This window comes from Lycium ferocissimum, chromosome 5 (genome assembly GCF_029784015.1).
Source record: "Lycium ferocissimum isolate CSIRO_LF1 chromosome 5, AGI_CSIRO_Lferr_CH_V1, whole genome shotgun sequence".
NCBI lineage: Eukaryota > Viridiplantae > Streptophyta > Magnoliopsida > Solanales > Solanaceae > Lycium > Lycium ferocissimum.
The window spans coordinates 22,122,898-22,135,136 of record NC_081346.1 but is presented as its reverse complement, the minus strand read 5'-3'; positions in this window follow the sequence as shown (position 1 = coordinate 22,135,136).

The following is a 12,239-nucleotide window of genomic DNA, read 5'->3' as shown; positions in this document are numbered from 1 at the left end:
CCCGTATTTGATGGTTGTATTTGGAATTTGGGAAAACTTCCTTGATGAAAGTTGTAGAGCTTTGAAATACCTTTCCCACGGTATATTATGGAGGTCAAACGGACATCTGTGTAAAAAGTTATGGCCATTTTATTGAAGTGTCATAGAGCAGTCCAAAAATATGACCCAAAATATGACCCGTATATGAAATACAGACCGTATTTAGTGGCCATATAATTTACGACCCAGGACGGTATATATACTCGTCCATATCAGTCCAAATCATTATTTTTCATTCCTTTAAGTCATAGAATGACCTCCTACCCTCTCCCATCATCAAGAACACCAAGGTAAGCCTATTCTAATCATTTCAAGTCAATTCTAATATATATCCTTGTAATCTAAGCAAGAAATCATTGCTCCTAACCTAGGGTTTTTAAGAAAACCCATCTCAAGGTTCAAGATTCAAGATTTTGAAAATCTTCTTCAAAGTTCAAGTCTTTAATTCAAGTTTTGGAGTGATTAAGGTATGTAGGGTTGCTATCTACGTGTGGGAACATCATTATTCTTCCCCACCCTTCTTCTTCCATAAAGTATGAAGTTATACGAAAACTAGAATTTTTAACCATGTTCATGATAACTCTAGGTCCATGCTCCATGTTATATTATATATTAAATTGCTATAACACTACAAAAAAAGGGTAATTTGTGAAGGTTGAAAGTTATAATTCGCGGAGATTTTAGCCTCCGCTGGTTGCTAAAGAAGGCTAAAATCTCCACAAATTGCAACTTTCAACCTCCGTAAATTACCCATTTTTTTGTAGTGTAAACTCTTCATTGTGTTCTTGATACATCATTATGATTATTGAGAATCTGTCCGTAATCCATGAAAACCCATACTTTGCATTCCATTCATGTCATGTTCATATGTCTGCATACCCGCAAGGTACAAGATGAAAGAAGCTGATCGGGCAGAGATCAGACGCCACGTGTTAACGTGGTGGTTATATGTCGATTATACTAATGCTCTCCCTCAAATATTTTTACTCATGTTAATATATATATCAGATAATCATGTTCATGACCAGACTTCAGTTTCAATTTGAGCTTTTATCATTGCTATTACATGTGTCATGCTTATTCCTTCAGTTGATTTACATACCAGTACATTCAATGTGCTGACGTCCCCTCTTATTGCCCGTGGGCCTTCATTTCACGATGCGAGTGCGATTTACGGGACGACGCGTACGCTCGATGAGATAGCATTCGTATCGGCTTATTGGTGAGCCTCATCTCACTCAGGGTTTAGTCAACTCTTTATTTTATGATTAGCTATATATCTGAGGTATACTGGAGGCCTTGTCCCAGCAACTATGTTTTCCAGTCAGACTCATGATAGAGGTTTCATAGACTAGGCCAGTCAGTTATGTTATGCCAGATATTCAGAGTTGTGTAGCCATCTTTGGCTTGATTCATGGTATTTCCGCATTCATGTTTTAAACAAGTATTTGATAAGTTATTATGACTTCATGTGTTTTCTTTAAGCCCATCATGTTTCATGTTACATTCCGCTCATGTATGCCTCATGATGATTCAGCAAGTCATGTGGTTCGCTCGGTCACATGCAGTGAGGCACCTAGTGCCGTTCAATGTGCTGACGTCCTCTCTTATTGCCCGTGGGCCTGCATTTCACGATGCAAGTACTAATTTACAGGACGACACATCTGTTCAGTAGGACAGCATTCGTATCAGCTTATTGTTGAGCCCCATCTCACTCGGGGTTTAGTCAACTCTTTATTTTATGATTAGCTATGTATCTAAGGTATGCTGGGGGCCTTGTCCCAACAACTGTGTTTTCCAGTCAGACTCATGATAGAGGTTTCATAGAATAAGCCGATCGATTATGTTATGTCAAATATTCAGAGTTGTGTAGCCATCTTTGGCTTGATTCATGGTATTTCCGCATTCATGTTTTAAATAAGTATTTGATAAGTTATTATGACTTTGTGTTTTCTTTAAGCTCATCATGTTTCATGTTACATTCCGCTCATGTATGCCTCATGATGATTCAGCAAGTCATGTGGTTCGCTCGGTCACATGCAGTTAGGCACCCAGTGCCGTGTTACGCCCAGGTCATGGTTCGGGGCGTGACACTACCAACTAGTGAGTCTTATTTAGAAGGAAAAATGACTAAGAGACCTTTTCTTTTAAAAGGAAATAAAGTTAATGATAAGTTAAGCTAATCCATTTTGATTTGTATAGTATAATGAACTTCAAGGCAAGAGGTGATTTTGAGTATCATGTGGCATTCATAGAAGATTACTCATGATATGAATATATTTATTTGATGCCCTAAGGTCCGAATGCTTTGAAAATTTCAAGGTATTTAAGGCGAAAATGAAAAGCGTCAGGGAAAATATATTAAGTCACTGAGATTTGATCGTAGTGGCGAGTACCTCTTTGCAGAATTCATTAGTTATTTATCAGATAGAGGGGTTGCATTTCAATTGTCTACACCAAATATTCTACAATAGAATGGTGTGGAAGAGAAAAGAAATATGACTCTTTTGAAGGTGGTAAGATTAATGATTGACTCATTCATATTTGCTTTTTTCGTTTTGGGATGTGTCTTAGAAACTGTGAGTTGCATTCTTAGTTCAATCCCTTCTAAGCTAGTACCTTTGATACTTATAGAACAATGGATTGGATGTAAGCCAAATCTGCAACATGTTCCGATATGAGGTTGTCTAGCACATGTGTTCAAAGGTAAAACATATAAGTTGGAATCAAGAACGGATGTACGCATGTTTATTAGATATCCAAGGGAATGAAAGGAGGTTTATTCTTGTCCTAAAAGAAAATAAGGTAATTATTAATACAAATGCCAGATTTTTAGAAAAGGACTATTTATTAAACCAAGTTTCTAGAAGTAAACTAGTTTTATAGGAACTGAGCAAAGAAATAGCAAATGAGTCATCTAAAAATTCAGAAGTTCAAGAACTTCTCACCGACAAGTCAGGGTTGGCATTCCATTGCATTTAAGTAGTGGGAGAAGCGTTAATAGGCGTAAGGAAATTCACCACTGATAAGTAGTGGGAGTGATGTTAAGCAAATAACACTATATGAAGTCACTAATATGTCAATACCGAAAGGCAATGAAGATAATATTAAGACTTAGGAAGATGATAGTGTGACTATAATAGTTGTAGTACTTAGTCGTAGTGGGAGAACAAGAATCAAGATCAGTTTGGTGTATACTCTTGGGATAGTTTCATGATAGGATCCTGAAAAGAAATACACTTTTGGGAGAGTTTCATGATAGGATCCCTGAAGATCTTAGTACAGAACCGGTCAGCTACGACAAAGCACTACTAGACAAAGTCGCATCACAAAACAACTTGATAAGTTTTTTTTTGCAAAGAGCTTATTGGCTAAGACATTTGGTAGTTGTGCAAAAGGAATACATGTGAAAGTTGTAAATTTGTGGTTAAAAGTCTAAGTGAGAGATTGTTGGGGTATATACCATTAACCATGCGTTTAGATATGGTATATTCTAATAATTGTCATGGTTAAAAGTCTAAGTGGGAGATTGTTGGGATATATACTATTAACCATGTGTTTGGATATAGTATTTATTATAGAACAATTGTTTATTTAATTTTTAATAAAGAGTTAAATAGATCATGTACTAGTATGTGTGTCATTTACTTATATAGTAGATGATTTAGTATTTTGAGTTTAGCTTATACACAAAAGATTAATAATCGGTTCTTATAAGTATAAAGTTTATGTTCACAATCTAAGATGAAATTTGGACAAAACCATCGGTATGATTGTAGCACAAGATTAGTAGAATGTATCTTCATTATGGGAACGGTATAGTTCCATCTTCTTGTGCAAGTACATTTTGTATGTATTGAACGGACCAAGTAGTGATAAGCTTTTTGTACTGAATATATAAAACAAATTCTCTAGTTCATTAAATGTACTTATACTCTTAATCTTGATATAATTATTATGAACAATGTGATTTATTCATTATTTTGATTTATTAAAAGATACGACTCAATTGTAAGTCTATGTATTCCTGGTAAATTGGATAATGGCAAAATACATTTGTGAAATAATAATTAGTTGATGGAATCCATGTTTCGACTTTGAGATTGATGATACCCCTTTATGAATGCTTATAAGTCTCATGTGAAAACCCTGCAAGTAGATTTTGTATCCGTCACATGATATAAGTTAAGCAGAAATATAAAGGATTCAATTAGTCAGTGAATTAAATTGTCAGTAATTTAATTTAATTTAATTGATTGGTATCTGTAATATTAACATAGGGAGTTAAATAAGATTTAATGAAAGATTTCAAAATGGAACTGAGGAGTGCAGTTAAGATTTTTTAGTGAAATAATTCGTAATTTATTATGGTAGGATTAATTCAGATATTTCGAATTAATTCCATAATAGGAAGCCTCGTTAATTAAATTATGTAGTTCCTACTGTGTCTGAATAATAAAGAATTAAATGAAATATTATTTCTTGGTGGAAAATAAAGACCCAACAAGTTTTGAAAAAGGGTGAAAACCTTAAAACCTATAGTTATAAAATAGGGGTCTTATTCCATAGGGAGGCCAAAGGTTTTACAAGTTTCTACATTTTTTCCATAGAAATTCGCCCACATGAATTTCACAGATTCTGGTATTATTCTGGTTACACAGTAGAAGACCGTGGAACTGGAGGATGAACGCGTGGATGGTTTTTGCTCGTGAAGGCTAGTTTCGAGGTTGCATTCACGCTTCAAGAGATAAGTATCAATTTTATATTTGATTAATATCTTGATTATGTGTTGTCTATATTACATGCAAGTCCGATCCTGACTATTTGTTTCCGCTGTGTATGTCAATATTCCATCAATAGTAATATCAAGCAGCTAGCTGGCAATTAAGGGTGTTCATGGTTCGGTTTGGGTCGGTTATTGATTAAAACCATAACCAAACCAATTTAGTCGGTTTTTAAATGTCTAAAACCATAACCAAACCAAATAAAATAATAACCACCGGTTTGGTTATTGTCGGTTTGGTTTGATTTTTCGGTTTATGATTAGCAGCCATGAGACTCATCAGTAAAACATTAAAAATTTGAAAAAAGACATGTCTTTTTTTTTGTTCAAACAATAACTTTTATTTATATTTTAAGGTGGAACATACATCATAAAAATATTTTCACTATTAGTGATAGTGTAATACTCAAGTTACCCAAAATTGCTATACTATTACATATAGAGCTTAAAACTAACTTAGTAGTGGTTGCACCATTTTTGTCATCTTAATACACATACCTGGAAACAAAGTAGAGCATATGAGCTTTTAGTTGTTGTTACAAACATATATATATATATATTAATTAAACATAAAGACCACCTAAAATTAAAATGAAAATATATGAAATTAAAAAAATTTTGTATAATGATCCCAAACTTTGGGGCAGTACTTGCATTTTGCCCTCAATTCTCTCATTTTATTATAAAAACTTTGTGTAATGATCCCAAACTTCAGATGTTTTTCTATCATTATCTCCAAGGGTCTCGATTACAAAAAAGTTGTTCTTCTCGCTTTTTAAGAGGATTACTCAAGAAAGTATTGGGCATTACCACGTGTCTTGAGTTAAAATCTTGTGACGTTTCTTGAAGTATCTTCTATAGGAACCTCTAAATCTACAATCTTTGTCCTTTTCATATGAAAAATATTAGAAGTTTAGGACTTATTCAGACAAGAAAAAAGAAAGGTATAAATCCGAAAAAAGAAGAAAAAACAACTTAAAATCAAATGGTTGAGAAAGAAAGGCTAAAAATTTAAGTTAAAGATATTAGACTCTAACGTGAACTTCTGTTAGTAGGTTTACACTTAACACTTAAAGAATTAAAAGACTTAAAGACGTGGGCTTGGACATATTTTTAAAAACATGAGCCTTAAACAATCATGTGAAATAAGTAGATAAAAAGTCAAATTAATGATTAAAAGGTATAAAATATTTATAATTATTTATGAAAAACTAATATTATACATATAAATAATTATAAAATTTATGTATATAATTTATCGGTTTGATTCGATTATTTATTCGGTTATTTTTTGATAGAATCATAACCAAACCAAATATTATCGATTTTTAAAATTTAAAACTAAATCAAATCAAACGAAATCAAATGTCAATTTTTTTATTCAATTTGATTAAATTTTTAATTTGATTTTAGTTTTAATCATGATCAGCGTGGCAATAGACAATAGGGATCACGAATTAGGCTGCCGTTAGCCAATACTGCTGTGTTTATGACTGCTGAAAAGGCTGCTGCACGAAAAAATTTCTACTACTAGTAGTAGCCAATGACGTAAACAAATTAAAGTAGGCGTGGTTCACAAGTTTCTGCAAGGAAAACGTTTTGGACATAACAATATCTCTCACTGCAAATATTTGTCGAGAATTTATGTCAAGAATGAAGTTCATTGTCCATCGTACCCTTTGTAGAGAGAAATTGGTCAAAATATCAGATTTCTCTTTAGTCTCTGAAATGTCAAAGACTTTTTGGTTAAAAGAGTTCAATACCAACTTTAGATTTATTTTCAAAGAGTATGAAATGCATTAGTTCTCCATCATTTACATCACATTTCATATTTGAGTTCCGCCTCTTTCTTCTTTTCTTTTTCTTTGAGAGATTAATTCATGTATTATATTTTATATTAAATTTATCTATGAAAAATATTGAACTAAAAATAATAAATATCATGCTCATAAAAGTATCTATTACACTATTAATTATCTTTATTATATATCAAATATTAGTATATACACTTTTATGACCATGGTATTTAATATTTTTTCCTTTTAATCAGTTAAAAATACAAAAGAAAAAATAAGTGAAATTTAGGCCAGAGGACTTTTTGAAAAAGTTGATGATAATATTAACTTTTAAAGCTGTAGTTAAAAGTCATGGTGTTTAATTAATTCGTATAATTGTTAGGGCTTAAAAGAAGGTTGTTAACAATATTAATTTTCATAGTTATACATACTATAACGTAATTAAGGATAATAGTCTTATTTAAAAGTTGATAATAGTTAAACTATAGTTTGATAATAGTTAAACTATAGTTTGATAATAGTTAATCAAATCATATGGTAATGTCTTGTATTAAAACATATTTAACCAAATATTTGGTTTTATCTTATATTAATTATATAACTAAACTAGTATCTTGTATTTATATATTTAACAAATTAATTTATAATATTTATATATTTAACAAATTGATTTATAATATTTATATATAATTGAATATTGTTAGTGTGTCTCTCATGGTCGATCGGTCGACTACCTGTACTCGATCCATCGACGTAGACCATTTGAGCGACTCAATTCTATTACTTGCCCATGCCGATAGGTCGACTACCTGTAGTCGACCGATTGACCAAGATCAATTGAGAGTCTCAGTTTGCTTTGGTCAATCAACCTAATTATGTTGAAACTTTATTCATGTTAATTGCTCAGGTATAATTTTAATATGTAATAAAAAAAATATAATTAAATAGTGTAATAATTTTGGTTTAATTTTATTTTAGATTTTAAAAAAAAATATTTAATAGTTTCCTATTTTAAAAAAGCAACAAAAGAATAAATACAAATATTAGTATATATAATTTCGTGACTGTGGTTGACTTTGGTACTTATTGTTTTTAGTTTAATATTTTTTCCTTTTGGTCAATTAAAAGGAAAAAGAAAAGAAAAAAGTAAGTGAAATTTAGGCCAAATGGATTTTTTGAAAAAGCTTGATGATAATATTAACTTTTAAAGCTATAGTTTAAAAATCATGGTGTTTAATTAATTGAGATAAGTATTCTGACTAAGTATTCTGACTTAAAAAAGAAGTTGTTAAAAATATTAACTTTTTTTAATTAATTGAGCTAAGTATTCAGACTTAAAAAAGAAGTTGTTAAAAATATTAACTTTCATAGTTATACGTGATGTAAGGTAGCTAGGATAAATTAATCGAGGATGATAATTTATTTAAGAAGTTGATAATGGTTAAGCTATAGTTAGGTCATAGTAATAAAAATCATATAGTAATGTCTTGTGTAGCCAAATCTTTGATTTATCATATATTTATATAACTAAACTAATACATTGTATTTATATATTTAAAAAATTAACTTATAATATTTATATTTAATATAATGTTGTTAGTGTGTGTCGCATGGTCGATCGGTTGACTATTTGTAGTCGACCCATCAACGTAGATCAATTGAGGAACTCAATTCTATGATTTGCTTATGGTGATCGGTCGACTACCAGTATCCGGATCGGCCAAGACCAATTGAGAGTCTAAATTTGCTATGGTGAATCTATCTAATTATATTGATGACTTTATTCATGTTAATGTAGGTATAATTTTAATATATATTAAAGATAATTAAATAGTGTAATAATTTTGGTTTAATTTTGTATTAGGTTATTTTCAAAAATTAAAACATTTAATCTTTTCCTATTTTACAAGCCAGACAAGAATAAATACAAATGTTAGTATATACACTTTTGTGACCATGGTATTTATTGTTTTTAGTTTAGCATTTTTTCTTTTTTTCAATTAAAAAGAAAAAAAGTAACTGAAATTTACGCCAAAGGAGTTTTTTGAAAGAGCTTGATGATAATATTAACTTTTAAAGTTATAGTTTAAAAATTGTGGTGTTTAATTAATTGAGATAAATGTTGTGACTTAAAAAAATGTTGTTAGTATACATAATTTTAGGTAGCTAGCATATCGAGGATGATATTTCTATTTAAAATGTTGATAATGGTAAAACTATAGTTTGATCATGATCATAGTTAATCAAATCATATGGTAATGTCTTATATTAAAACATACTTAATAACTCTTTAGGTTTATCATATATTTAAAAAAGAATTTGTTAAAAATATTAACTTTCATAGTTATACATGATGTAAGGTAGCAAGGATAAATTAATCGAGGATGATAGTTTGATTTAAGAAGTTGATAATGATTAAACTATAGTTTGATCATAGTTAATCAAATCATATGGTAATGTCTTGTATTAATATGTACTCAACCAAATCTTTGATTTATCATATATTTATATAACTAAAGTAATATATTGTATTTATATATTTTAAAATTAACTTATAATATTTATATTTAATATAATGTTGTTAGTGTGTGTCTCATGGTCGATCGGCCGACCATCTGTAGTCGACCCATCGACATAGACCATTTGAGGAACTCAATTCTATTATTTGCTTATGTTGATTGTCGACCGATCAACCAAGACCATTTGAGAGTCTAAATTTGCTTTGGTGAATCTATCTAATTATATTGATGACTTTATTCATGCTAATGTAGATATAATTTTAATATATATCAAAGATAATTAAATAGTGTAATAATCTTGGTTTAAGTTTGTTTTAGTTTATTTTCAAAAATTGAAACATTTAATCTTTTGCTATTTTAAAAGCAAGACAAAAGAATAAATACAAATGTTAGTATATACACTTTTGTGACCATAGTATTTATTGTTTTTAGTTTAACATTTTTCCTTTTGATCAATTAAAAAGAAAATAGAAAAAAAAGTACGTGAAATTTAGGCCAAACGGGTTTTTTGAAAAAGCTTGATGATGATATTAACTTTTAAAGTTATAGTTTAAAAATCATGGTGTTTGATTAATTGAGATAAGTGTTATGACTTAAAAAAAAAATGTTGTTAATATATATAACATTAGGTAGCTAGGATATCGAGGATGATAGTTCTATTTAAAAAGTTGATAATGATTAAACTATAGTTTGATCATGATCATAGTTAATCAAATCATATGATAATGTCTTGTATTAAAACATACTTAACAAATCTTTAGGTTTATCATCTATTTATATAACTAAACTAATATCTTGTATTTATCTATTTGAAAAATTATTTATAATATTTATATTTAATATAAAGTTGTTAGTGTATCTCTCACGGTCGATCGGTCGACAACCTGTAGTCGACCCATTGGCATAGACAATTTGAGGGACTTAATCCTATTATTTTTCTATGCCGATTAGTCGACTATAAGTAGTCGACCGATCGACCAAGACATTTGAGAATCTCAATTTGCTTCGGCCCATCTATCTAATTATGCTGGGGACTTTTTTCATGTCAATTGCTTAGGTATAATTTTGATATGTAATAAAAATATAATTAGATAGTTTAATAATTTTGGTTTTATTTTATTTTAGATTTTTTTCAAAAATTAAAATATTTAATGTTTTCCTATTTTAAAAAGCAAGACAAAAAGTGACATACAATATTAGTATATACAGTTTTGTGACCATTGTATTTATCGTTTTTAGTTGAATATTTTTTCTTTTGATCAATTAAAAAGAAAAAAGAAAAAAATAAGTGAAATTTAGGCCAAGGGTATTTTTTGAAAAAGCTTGATGATAATATTAACTTTTAAAGTTATAGTTTAAAAGTCATGGTGTTTAGTTAATTGAGGTAAGTGTTATGACTTAATAAAAGGTTGTTAAAGATCTTAAATTTCATAGTTATACGTAATATAAGGTAGCTAGAATAAATTAATCAAGAATGATAATTTTATTAACTATAGTTTGATCATAGCTAATCAAATCATAAGTAATGTCTTGTATTAATACATACTTAAGCAAATATTTGATTTATCATATATTTATCGAAAAAGGCCAAATATACTCCTGTACTATCAGAAAAGGGTCAAATATACCCCTCGTTATACTTTGGGTCCAAATATACCCCTGCCGTTTTATTTTGGATCCAAATATACCCCTCATTATACTTTGGGTTCAAATATATCCTCATTTTTAACGGATGGACACGTGTCACCATTCTATTGGACTAGTTTAAATTATCTCCTAATTAATAAAAATTTAACCCATAACCTGATATCCAATTAAAAAATTCATACCCATACTCGGAAAATTAAAAGCGAGCTTCAAAAAGCTTTCTTCAATGGCTGCCAATAGTATGACTGGCGAGCATATGACTGGAAGAAATGGCCGTTCATAAAGTTCCCATTTTTATCACACCAAGAAAACTAAAATCCACAAAATCATACAAATACAGAAAGTTTTTTGAAAACTCAGTTCATAGCATTGAACAATGATTCAAGAAAATGGAAGAAATATTAAAATTGGGGCAAATTTATTTCTATAAGTTACCTGACTGCGACTCCAAATAGCTCTAAGAACATAGTGATTGGGAATCTCAGCTAATCTAGGAATATATTGAGTTTTAACAAATATGCCAGCTCCAAGAATTGCTATATGTGGTAGTTGAGCCATTGTAAGATCTTAAAACATTGCTTGATTTGAATAGTATTCTACTATTTTTCAGTTTTGTATTGGTCTTGATAATACTACTTGTTCTTCAATTTCATCACTGACATATGATTATTAGTTTTCCCTTTTCTACTTGTAGTACTCTGCTTCACATTCTTTTGGGTTTTTTCCACCGTGGTCAATGTGATAAAAATGGGAACTTTCTGACCGGCCATTTCTTCCGGTCATATGCTCGCGGGTCATACTATTGGCAGCCATTGAATAAGCTATTCTGAGCTTGCTTTTAATTTTTCGGGTATGAATATGGGTCTTTTAATTGAATATCGAGTTATGGGTTAAATTTTTATTAATTAGGAGATAATTTAAAATAGTCCAATAAAATGATGACACATGTTAATTTAAAATAGTCTAATACAATGATGACACGTGTCCCTCTGTTAAACATGAGCCGTATATTTGAACTCAAAGTATAACGAGGGGTATATTTGAACTCAAATTATAACAGCAGGGGTATATTTGGACCCAAAGTATAGCGAGGGATATATTTGGCCCTTTTCCATATATTTATTTAAATAAACTAATGTCTTGTATTTATATATTTTAAAAATTAATTTATTATATATATATATATATATATATATATTTAACATAGTGTTGTTAGTGTGTACGTCTCTCATGGTTGATCGGTCGGCTACCGTAGTCGACCCATCGGCGTAGACCTTTTGAGGGACTCAATCCTATTATCCGCCTATGCTAATCGGTCGACTATAGGTAGTCGATCGATCGACCGACCATGACCATAAGAGGGTCTCAATTTTCTTTGGTTAATCTATCTAATTATGTTGATGGCTTTATTCATGTTAATTGCCTAGATATAATTTTGATATATAATAAAGATAA